Source organism: Hypanus sabinus, chromosome 3 (genome assembly GCF_030144855.1).
Source record: "Hypanus sabinus isolate sHypSab1 chromosome 3, sHypSab1.hap1, whole genome shotgun sequence".
Classification (NCBI taxonomy): domain Eukaryota; kingdom Metazoa; phylum Chordata; class Chondrichthyes; order Myliobatiformes; family Dasyatidae; genus Hypanus; species Hypanus sabinus.
Window position 1 is genome coordinate 106246275 of NC_082708.1, and position 10804 is coordinate 106257078.

At 37.0% G+C, this 10804-nt stretch overlaps 1 long non-coding RNA gene across 1 annotated transcript in view; it reads left to right on the top strand.

Annotated features, from left to right (window-relative positions):
- Nucleotides 1-10603, top strand: part of LOC132391559 (uncharacterized) — an 81500-nt gene extending 70897 nt beyond the window's left edge. Inside the window, exons 2-5 of the long non-coding RNA XR_009511265.1 lie at nucleotides 4051-4082; nucleotides 7611-7947; nucleotides 8070-8205; nucleotides 9174-10603. This is a non-coding gene — a long non-coding RNA (uncharacterized LOC132391559). The remainder of the gene's footprint in view (nucleotides 1-4050; nucleotides 4083-7610; nucleotides 7948-8069; nucleotides 8206-9173) is intronic.
- Nucleotides 10604-10804: the final 201 nt, after the last annotated feature.

Sequence of the window (10804 nt, forward strand, 5' to 3'; positions counted from 1 at the left end):
TCCATGACCTCTTCTACTGCCAGAATGAGGACACTATTAAGTTGGAGGAGCAACTCCTCATATTCTGGCTGGGTAGCCTCCAACCTGTTGACATGAGCATTGATTTCATTCCAGTAATTTCTCCCCACTCCCCATTCTCTCTTCTTCCATTCCCCATTTGGCTCCCCCTTTCCTCGTCTTACCTGCCTATCACTACCCTCTGGACACTCCTCCTTTCCTTTCTCCTGTGGTCCACTCTCCTCTCCTATCAGATTTATTCTTCTTCTTCAGCCCTTTACCTTTTCCACCTATCACCTCCCAGCTTCTCACTTAATCCCCCATTCCCCACCCAGATACCTTCCCCTTCATCTGGCTTCACCTATCACTTTCTAGCTTGTACTCCTTCCCCTCCCACATCTTCTTATTCTTTCCCCTTTCTTTCCAGTCCTGATGAGGGGACTTAGACTGAAACATCAGACCTTTCCCTAGATGCTGCCTGACCCACCATCATTTGGTATGTGGTAGTCTGGATTTCTGGCAACTGCAGAACACTTTGTGCTCTTTGCTCACTCTACTGAGGTAGCAGGAAGAGTAGACAGAGTCCATTGACAGGAGGCTGGTTCCAGTGACATGCTGTACTGAATCCACAACTCTTTGCAGTCTATGGCAGCTACAGGCAGAGCAATTGCCATGCCAAGCCATGATAGGAAGTTTCTTATGATGCATCCATAAAAATTTGCTGAAGATCTAAAGGGTCATGCTAAATTTGTTAGCTTCCCATGGAAGTAGAAGCACAGGTGAGCTCTCTTTGCTATGGCATCAATATGATTCGACCAGAACAGTCTCCTAGGAACTTGCATGCGTACGACCCACCATTCCTGGAGTCAATGACCAACTCTTTCATTTGGCTGACATTGAGGGAATGTTTGTTGTCATGACAGCATGCTACTAAACTCTGTTTCTCCTTTCTGTATCTGAATCTTCATTCTTTGACATCCAGTCCACTATGGGAAAATTGAGGATGAAATAGTAGAATCTGGCATCACAGTTATGAGTGCAGAGGAAGTAGAGTTTCCTCTCTTGTGAGATCATTTAAAATTGGTGGTTATTGTTAAAAAGCAAGAGGATACTTTAAGACAAGGATAAGCAATTTCTGTCACAGGGTGGTGAAAACAGAATCTTCAAATATTTTTAAGGTTAAGGGAGAAGGATTCTTGATAAGTAAGAGATTGAAAGGTTACCGTGGTTAGATAAGAATGTGAGGTTGAGAATACAATCAGATCAGCTATAATCTTATTAAATGACAAATGTTTTGGCAGATTAAATGTCCAAATCACTTCTGTTCAGGTGTAAGTGGCTTTTCACTCTGATGCAGTCCATTATATGAGGCACCGATACTTGACACGTTTAAAGGTTTTTGAAGGTGTAATTAGTCAGGTAAACAAATGAGAATCTCTTGATATAATGTATCAGGATATTTAAAAGCAGTTGTCAAAGAACCACACAAAATAATTTGCACAAAGTAGGGGGTTTATGTTTTAAAGTAAAATGTTAGCATGACAGATGATTTGTTGAAGAATTGAAGCCATGGCTAAGAACTGAAGCTAGTTAACAGCTTTGCAGGCTGAGATTAGTGGGATGTCACCTTGTTCCTCACTAACACCTCAAGTAAAACACTTGATTTACAATTAATTTAGTAAAATGATCAAGTTTAATATACTCAAGCTTAGTTGCGAATATAGAGCTTTCTGAGAAAAACGATGCAAGGATTTTGTAAAAGAAGTCTAGGTGTGCAGGAAAGGAAGTAGATGAAATATAACGTGAAAAATGTGAGATTTTTGATTGGAATAGGAAAAACAGAAGATCACAACATTTTTAAATGATTCAACTTTATTCTTTCTGTGAATTGTTCTGTCCTGCTGGAAAAAAATTAATGAATGATTGTGTGGGTCTTTTATGTTGATGTGTGTAGTATTATCATACACATGGATTCAGAGAGACACCATAAATTGTCAGCAAAATGGAAAGGATATTGTCTGGAAGAAGGCAGCTTCATGCTGCAATAGGAAAGTATTTTAGTAAAACAGAATGTGAATTGCTTTGTGTGGACAGCCAACTGATCTTGGGATCTTGGAATCTTCCCCCTTCCTTCTCAGTCCTGAAGAAGGGTCTCAGCCTGAAATGTCAATTCTTTATTCCTTTCCATAGAGGCTGCCTGACTTGCTGAGTTCCTCCAGCAATTTGTGTGTGTTTTGATTTTTGAAAATTGTTAGATTCAGCTTTTAGACTCTGCATTGCATCCTAGTTTTGGAGAAAATTGATCTGCCACCTCATTGCAACACATCTGTCCAGCAGTTGTCAGGCCTTTAACTTCCACCATCGCATGTCTGAACCACAGCCAAAATATTTTTTAACTTTAAGAAGTGCAAACAGCTATAACTAAGCATTGGGCTCAATGAAAATCATATCCATTAAGGCATTAAGACTTCTACAGCATTGACAGTTTAGTTGCCTTGGTTGAGAAAAAAATGAGATGTGATCAGCAAAATGTTATGGGCCCCTTCAGGCTAACATCCATAGCAAATGACCCCTTTCTCTTTGGTATTGCATCAGTCCCATTAGATCCAGGGCTGTAGAAGCATCATGCTTCTGCATGTCAGTTGCAAAAACATTGGAGAGCTTATGCATTCCTTTCTATATTTAAGTTGCAAAATGTTTGGCTGTGCAGAGTGACCAATATTATTGGTGTGTTTCCTTCACTTTTTATAGTCTTTACATTTGTTACTCAACTGGTATGGATTTGACATTTTGTACATGAAACTGTCTGTACTGTACTAATAGTTTTTAATGTTACAGAATCAGAAATAAAAAGAAAGACAAATATTATCTTTCCACTTTCTTCATCTTTTCTGACTACTGCAGTTATGTGGCATAAGATATAATAGTTTCAATCTCAAGATAAGTAACCCGTTTTTCTCATCATTATTAAAACATCATGACATTGTTTCCATCATTATTAAACCCAGGTATCAAACATTGCATATGCAGTTAATCAGCTATATTACTCGTGGTGTTAAACAAACACTGCTTTGAAGTTTGATATGTGCCACAATTAAAAAACTGATCCTGTTAATGCTGACAAGGAGGGAATGATAAGAATGTTTTTTTATACTGAATTTAGTAGATCAGACTGATTATTAAACACAATATTCATATGGAATGCTTCAGAAATATGATGATTGTGAATAGATTTTTGAGAGCAACTTTCAAACTATCTCCATACAGATTTTAGATTTTATGCTACATATTTTGATAAATTTACAAGTATGTAACTATTTATAAACTGATGGTAATCACCAGGTGAGATTGTTCTATTTTACATTCAAATTAAACCTCTGATAATAAAAGAAATATAGTGATATGAATAACATTGAGTAAAGTGTTGCCATTTAATTCATGTACTTCACTATTTTGGGTAGCATTTTATTATTAATTTTGTTTTATTCTTATATATTTTCATTCAGATTAGCAATCTCTGTGAATGATATAGAAGTATTAATTATGCTATTACACTGTGGTCCATTTATGCAAACATTTTTTGTGATTTCATTTATGTGAAGTTCTGATGTACAGTATGGGCCATATTTTGAAGCATGCTGTTGTATTTCACCAACTTCAAAGCCACTTTGCTGTGAAGTATCAGTTTCAACATTTTGATGCAAGGTTCAAGAATGACTGAATGTTGCAGTAAACTATCACTGATTATAAAGGGAAGAAAATAATACTCAAGAATATTACTTACAATGAATACTCTAAACTAACACTGGGAAATGTTTAGAACCTTTTATTGTCAGTAATGGTGACTACTAGTTAATATAATAAAAAAGTGGGTAGACACCAAAGAATTTAAAAGGAATTTAAACCTATTAAGAAGGATGCGGATTAAAATCTGATGTTACAGAAGTTTAAAGATTTTCTTTGCAGAAACGCAAAGGTCAGTTTATGCCTGGCATAAGTTTGAAGCAAAATATTGTTTGATGAAAATATAACACAGCTGTTTACTCTGTATAGCATTTATACATTACTGACGAGCAACCTATTTGGTAAGTCCCTTTTGGGTGCTTTTAATCAAGCACCACTTAGTCTACTGTTTATGGAATTATTTGGCTGTCTTTAATCTTGTTGTCTGACTAAAAGCTAACTGGTTTGTAAATTTCTGGGCTTTAATGAGCTGATATGAACTATTTACGAGTTGCAAAAATTACACCTAATGTAGCAATGCATCAAGAAAAATCATTTGAACTGGTCACTTTTAAAACAATTTTGAAAGAATATTATTGGTATACAGCATGATATCTAATATTAGCAAGAAATATATAAACTAACCAACTTACAAAAATAACTATTGGAGGTTTAATTATTCATACCAGTTTAAAGAACACAATCAAAAATATCTGAAGCAGTGCTCCTGGTTTTGTTTTAAAAAGCTGATTATCACCTTGTGTTGTAGACTGAGAAAAATAGTTTATTTAAAAGGATTTGTTCAGTTCTGAATATAGGAGCTTTATCTTCTGCTATTTAAAGAAATATTTTACTTACCGAATAATATAACTCCCTGAAAAGACAGCATTATATAGTATTTTGATTGTTGCCTTTTGATGCCAGTTTTGAAGAGATTTGCTTTGGGGAAATCAGACAGCTGGGAGAGTTCAGGGTTTGAAGGTTATAATCACAGCAGTTTCATAAGTGCTTTATTTCTGTTCTTTTCTGGCTGCATTGGGGACAGGTGCGGTCTGGTTCTGATTTCAATGGTCTTAATTTCTTATCTGACCTGGTAGTCAATCAAGGGCATGAGAGAATGTAATGCTAAGCATCTGACTTTTCTCATCTAGGAAAAGGCAGATCTGTCTGTCAGTCAAACCACTCCTGTACCAACCTCGCTCTGTGCAAAATGGATTTCTCTGTGTTAACCATCTTGTCCTTCCTTTCCAAGAAGTCTTCTGTTGGATTTCATTTGCAGAGCACAGAGGGCAATATATAGGGTAATTCCAGGGGCTTAGCGGTTGTGATCTTTTGTCAACTCTACTTGTGAATGAAATTAAACTTGGTATGAGTGGCCTCACTCCGGGCTCCTGCTACAGTGATCCCGGTGCACAGAATAGAGAATCACAAGCCTTACAAGCGTTTGTGAATGTTATTGAAAAGTGGGGGGAAATGAAAAATAGCCCCTCCTTTTCATTGCATTAGAATTGCAAAACAGTGCCTATAGTGGACCAGTTTCAAATTCTGGTAATTTTTTATATAAAATAAAAAGAGTGGATATTGTAGTTCAAATATTTAAACTTAAAATAATTTATGGTTATTCTCTTTTTGCTTTCATTTCCTCAGACGTTTGTCTTTTATAAGGAAGCAATGAACACTACGTACATGGAATGAATTTCAAGCCGAGATTTTTGTCAAACCTTTTTATTAATTAATCAATTAGAATTACTTTAGAGTGTTCTGGCTATGAAATAACATGAATTTTCCTGAAGTGAAATCCCTTCCTTGAAATGTGGTTATCCAGTTAATATTTTGCTGCTTCTACAGATAGTGTTTGAACTTTCAGCTTGAACTGTAATGGTTGGCGCAGCCTAAGCCCTGATCTCCTTTTCACTCCCCAAAATGACAACCAGCCAATTGCATAGAAATGTTAGATATTTACTTTTGATTTTATTTTTGCTTATGGACACACTGGTTTAAATTGAATATTTTTGAGTTATCTGGTTTTATGTGGCAGTAAATACCTATGGATTTCAAGTGATGTTTTTTTAAGTGTGACACTATAATCGGTGAATCGTTTGAAATTGCTTTTTCAAATTGATATGAGCATTATCCTCTAAAATGGTTAAACAACTTTACATTTATAAATCAAAGTCTTCTGTCTTTAATTCAATTTATGCTGTTTAATTCTACCATTCTAACTTTAATATTTGAAAGTTACTGTCTATGTTATTCTAGCTTCAATTGTGTAAAACATTCATACTCATTATTAGATTGAACATATTTGTCAATGTTTTCATTGTCAAAATTTCAACAGTTTCCATTATGTTAATCAATGATAAAGTTAAATACTTAGTGTAACAAACTGGCCTCTCATTATTATTAAGCAAGTATATTTCAGCTCTAAAATAAAGATAATTTTTTAATAAAACATATGGACAATCGCTCAATTAAAATGTAATTAATTTGAAGTATTTCTGCAAGCTTTAAGTATTCTATACATTGTATAGAATAATGCTCTTTATTTGCTGTTTATATTTTAATCTGCTACTGAAGTTGGCCTCAGCACACGTATTTAATATATTAAATACTGCTCTGATGCATATATATTTTGATGAACTCATACAGTGACCTCAGAGATAACATTAATCCCTCTGTTGCTAATATACTAAAAGAAAAGATCAAATATCTGCTTTTACAATGCATTAAAAATTGGAAATGAGAATGACTGATTTTATGATAGAACTAAACTATAACTTCTCTGAATAATCACAGTCACTAAAAGAATACAGAAAATAGTGTTATTTTTTAAAGAAGTTGATTTCAATTGGAAATTCTGTTTATTCTCTGTGAACAGGAAGTGCAGTGAGACTTTCTGCCAGTACTTAGGACTGAGAAGTTGAGAAAACCGTTAACATCAAAATGGTTTCTCCCTCCCCCCACCTCTCTTTTTCCCTCGTTCTCTCTCTCTCTCTCTCTTCCTGCAACAAGATAAAATGCTTTGTTCTTACAAGACAATTTATCTATTATCCAGACAGAGAGCATACAAAACATATTCAATTTCAGGGTTATTTAAATGACTGATAACCTTGGAATTTCAGTGTCAGACAGTCCTGGAACTTTGCCTCATGGTCTTCTGATTTGGTTGGCAAGCATCTGTCACCTGGGCTACCGGGGATAATATATGCATTTAATTGTATCTGAATACTAAAAGGAAGCATAAAAACAGATGCTTTGAGGCCCGTGATATCATATTGCTCCAGAAAGCCACAAATCATGTACTGCTGGTAGAATGATAGAGAATAAGCTAGCAATGTTTTTTTTTATATTTATCACAACAAGACATCACTAATAAAGTAAAAGATGCATTATAGGGGAGAAACAATTCATTGTCCTTTTAAAGTCATAAAGTGTGACTAGTTGAAACATGCTACAAAGGAGAATATTGCTCTTGTTAGAATTGAATTTTGCATATTACGCACAAGAGTTTAACTTCAAAAATGGTGAAATCCAATATAAAATATGGAATCTATTTGCAGAATGTTAGCATTTTGAACTTAGATTTTTTATTTATAGAGAACATTTGAATATTGCATGCGATTTACATAACTCCGTTGTAATTCACTAAGCTGGACTGAAATTAGTAACCAAGCATGGTGTTACTCTATTACAGGTAATCTGCTAATTTAATCTTTTTATTATTTGGGTGCCTTTCTTTGCCCTATCACTATCATTTTTCAGTCGAGAAATAACCCTTGCTAGTTGTCACCACCTGGGTATGGGGTTGTACTTTTTTTCAGGGTTGAGTTATGTTTAAATGTTGTGGCTCAAAGCCTTGTATATTCCTACAGTTTTTTTTCTTTTTACAGAAGAGTCTCCAGCTGCAGCCTTTGAAGTATTTAATCTAAAAGAGCCTATTTGCTTGTCAACTCGACATAGGGACCTGAACAACTGACATGAAGGGAACAAAATGATTGTTGCATGTGAAGGAAAATATACCATCCAGAACATTATGGGCAATGGGGAACGCATGTCAAAGGCTAAGTAGGTACTGAGGATTGTGTAGAGTTTCTGGTAGCTGCAAGGGAGTTGCTCCTCACCCTGCCATCACCATCCTTGCCCCGCACCCTGCTGCCTTGCACCCTACTGCAATAATCATGTAAAAAGGAATAAGCTTGTGGAGAGAGGCACACATGCATTTGCCAGGTAACATTTTATAGCTCCACTTGTCTGTCTAAATTAGATTTCAAAGAAAAAATCAAAGTAAATCTTTTTATCAAAGCATGTATATTTGACCATTTACTAACCTGAAATTTATTTTCTTGCAGGCATTTAGAGGGAAATAAAGAAATATAATAGAATTTATGAAAAATTACATAAACAAAGACAGACAAACAATCAATCTGCAGAAGAAAGGAAATTGCACACATACAAATAAATGAAAAGTCAAATAATACTAAGAAGGTGAGATGTGTGCTGTATTCCCCAGACGTTCCCAGTTAATCGGAGGTGTTCAGTGCTGGTGGCTAGCCAGACCCATCACCTCATTAAGTTGAGGATGATGGCACCTATTTGTGGAGTTAGTGGTTGGCTCCTGGATTGGCGGGGTTCACCAGAGAGATAATTGAGAAGTGGGGTAAATGTTGCAGTTCAACTAGGGGGTGAAGGAATGGGAATTGTGGTAGGACTTCACTGAGCAGGGTCAGAGCTTCGAGTGCTACTTAAACCTGGTCGTTCTGGGAGTGAACAATGACACATACTGCTTAGAGCAAAGCACTGTGCACTGTGCACTGCTTTTCAAATAATGACAGATGCGTAAGAGTGTTCTTGATTTAAAATGCCCGATTAAATTTCTTTGGCATCGTTATTTACCCTAAAAATTATTGTTTTCGCATTCCATTCCAGAAAAAAAATCACTTTTCAATGCATATAACTGATAAAATAAGTGAAACATGTCTGTATTTCTAGGCCACAGTGTACTTCAGACAGATACAGCAAAGACTTAGGGATTAATTTCCTCTTCCAGAGTCTCACATGGAAACCTTGTGCCATGTTACAACACTCCCAGTCATTGGCAGACCCTCTTGATTCCCTCAGTCATGATGCATTGTTCTTCCTTCTCTGTTCCCTTGGCTGTGGAATTCTGCTGCCAAGTTCCAGCTCCTCTCCAGCCTGTTACTCACTTTGTCATGTCAGGCATTTCTATGAAGTTATTTATTTTACTTGCTACCAGACATGGATATATTATTTCTACCTTAGATTAAAACTAGAGGCTCTAATGTCTCATACGAGCCCCACATACCAAGGAGATCTGGAATATAGAGGTGGGGGGTGTCTTCAACAATTCATCATAGCCATTCCATTAATATTAATAGTAAATTATCAGTAACTCCAAAATTTACCTCTGCAAAATTCTTCTAATCCATTCACAGGATAGGAAGACCAGCATTAGGCCGCCTTTACAGGCCACCTCTAGAAAGAGTAAGACTCTGATATGCTCAGTTACCTCTGGTAAGTAAGTGAGCCACATCTTCCACATGTCTGATACAAGTCTACTGAAGCGAGCACTCTGCTCGGCACTTCGGCATAACAAAACATCTCCGGAAGAACGGATCCAGGACATCCTGGGAACATCCCTGAAAAATCTGGCTTCCTCACCAGCTCATGAAAATCACTGACTCTTGTAAAAGTGGCACAGAAACATCTGATTCAGCAAAAAAACTCTTCAGATCTCTCCACTGAGAGCTCATGTAGGCCAAGGTCGAGCAGTGGGAAAAGTACAAGCATTCGGCATCACCAGCTCTTGTAACTCTTTCTTTCTCACCAGCTAGCCACCCAAACATTCCTTCCTCGTGAAGCAGAAGTCCATGCATTTCTTCCAATTAGACCACTGCATTCAGTGCTCATTATGTATCCCCCTTCTCACTGGAGAACCCAAGTGCAGATTCAGTGATTGCTTTGCAGAACACCTTCATTCCATTCACAAGGGCAACCCCCAGCTTCCAGTCACCTACTATTTCCAAACTGACGTCGTATCAGTTGATTGAAAAGTATATAAAGGACACACCACAATGAACAGTACACTGATGTCTCCTCACATGGTGACGACATGTTTGGAAGTACATTGCCAAGATCAGAGACAACTCAACCCAACCATCAACCTCCCAAGCTACGCATCTTCAGAATTATTTCCAACCAATCATTTTAATTCTCTATGCTATCCCTCCAAAATTGGCCACTGACCTTACTTTGATGCAGACCAGCATAAACTGATGAACACAGAACCTCTAGACATGTTATTGGAAGGGGTGGGGGTGGTTCCTTTGCAGACCACTCTCCCAAAGCAGGAAAGCTCGGATATGCTGCCACAAAGACCAGGTACCTCGGTCCATTCTGACCTGTGTGGAGTCTGCGCATTCGCTGAATGGATTTCTGCTGGGTGACCTTGGTTTTCTCCAACAAAATTCACGGCACATGCCAGTGATACTAAACTTGATTCTGATTCTGATACGCTCATAGTTTGAGGGGCTACCGTCAATGAGCTTTTCAAAGAATCAGAAAGGAATTAAAGTACACGTGAGAGGTAGGTCTGGATACAAGTAGAAGGATGATGTTGGACCAGACAGTATAATTGTTATTTTCCTTGTAGTTTAATTTTCTTATGCTTGCCTGCATTTTTATATCTTTGCCTATGTATATATAGCCTCTTAGTTGCAGTTGTGGGTACTACATTACTTGAATAGGCACTATCTGATTAGTTAACTGACATCCATGGAAATCCAATGGAATTAGCAAACTGGTATAAGATGAGCCACCTTGGTTAGTTCCCTTGCCCCCTCCCCCCTCCCTCCCCCTCTCTCCCCCTCCTTCCCCCTTCCCCCGATGCTTCATCTTTTTCCTTCTCATTTTGTTTTTGTAATGCTTAATAAATTATCTTGAACAACATGTTTTATGTCTCATTCTTGACTTCTGAAGAACCTCAGATCAAAAACATCAGTATCCATCCCAATCTGTCTGCTGGAAAATGGCATGGACACAATGTTTAAATGGTCTCCTGTGTTAT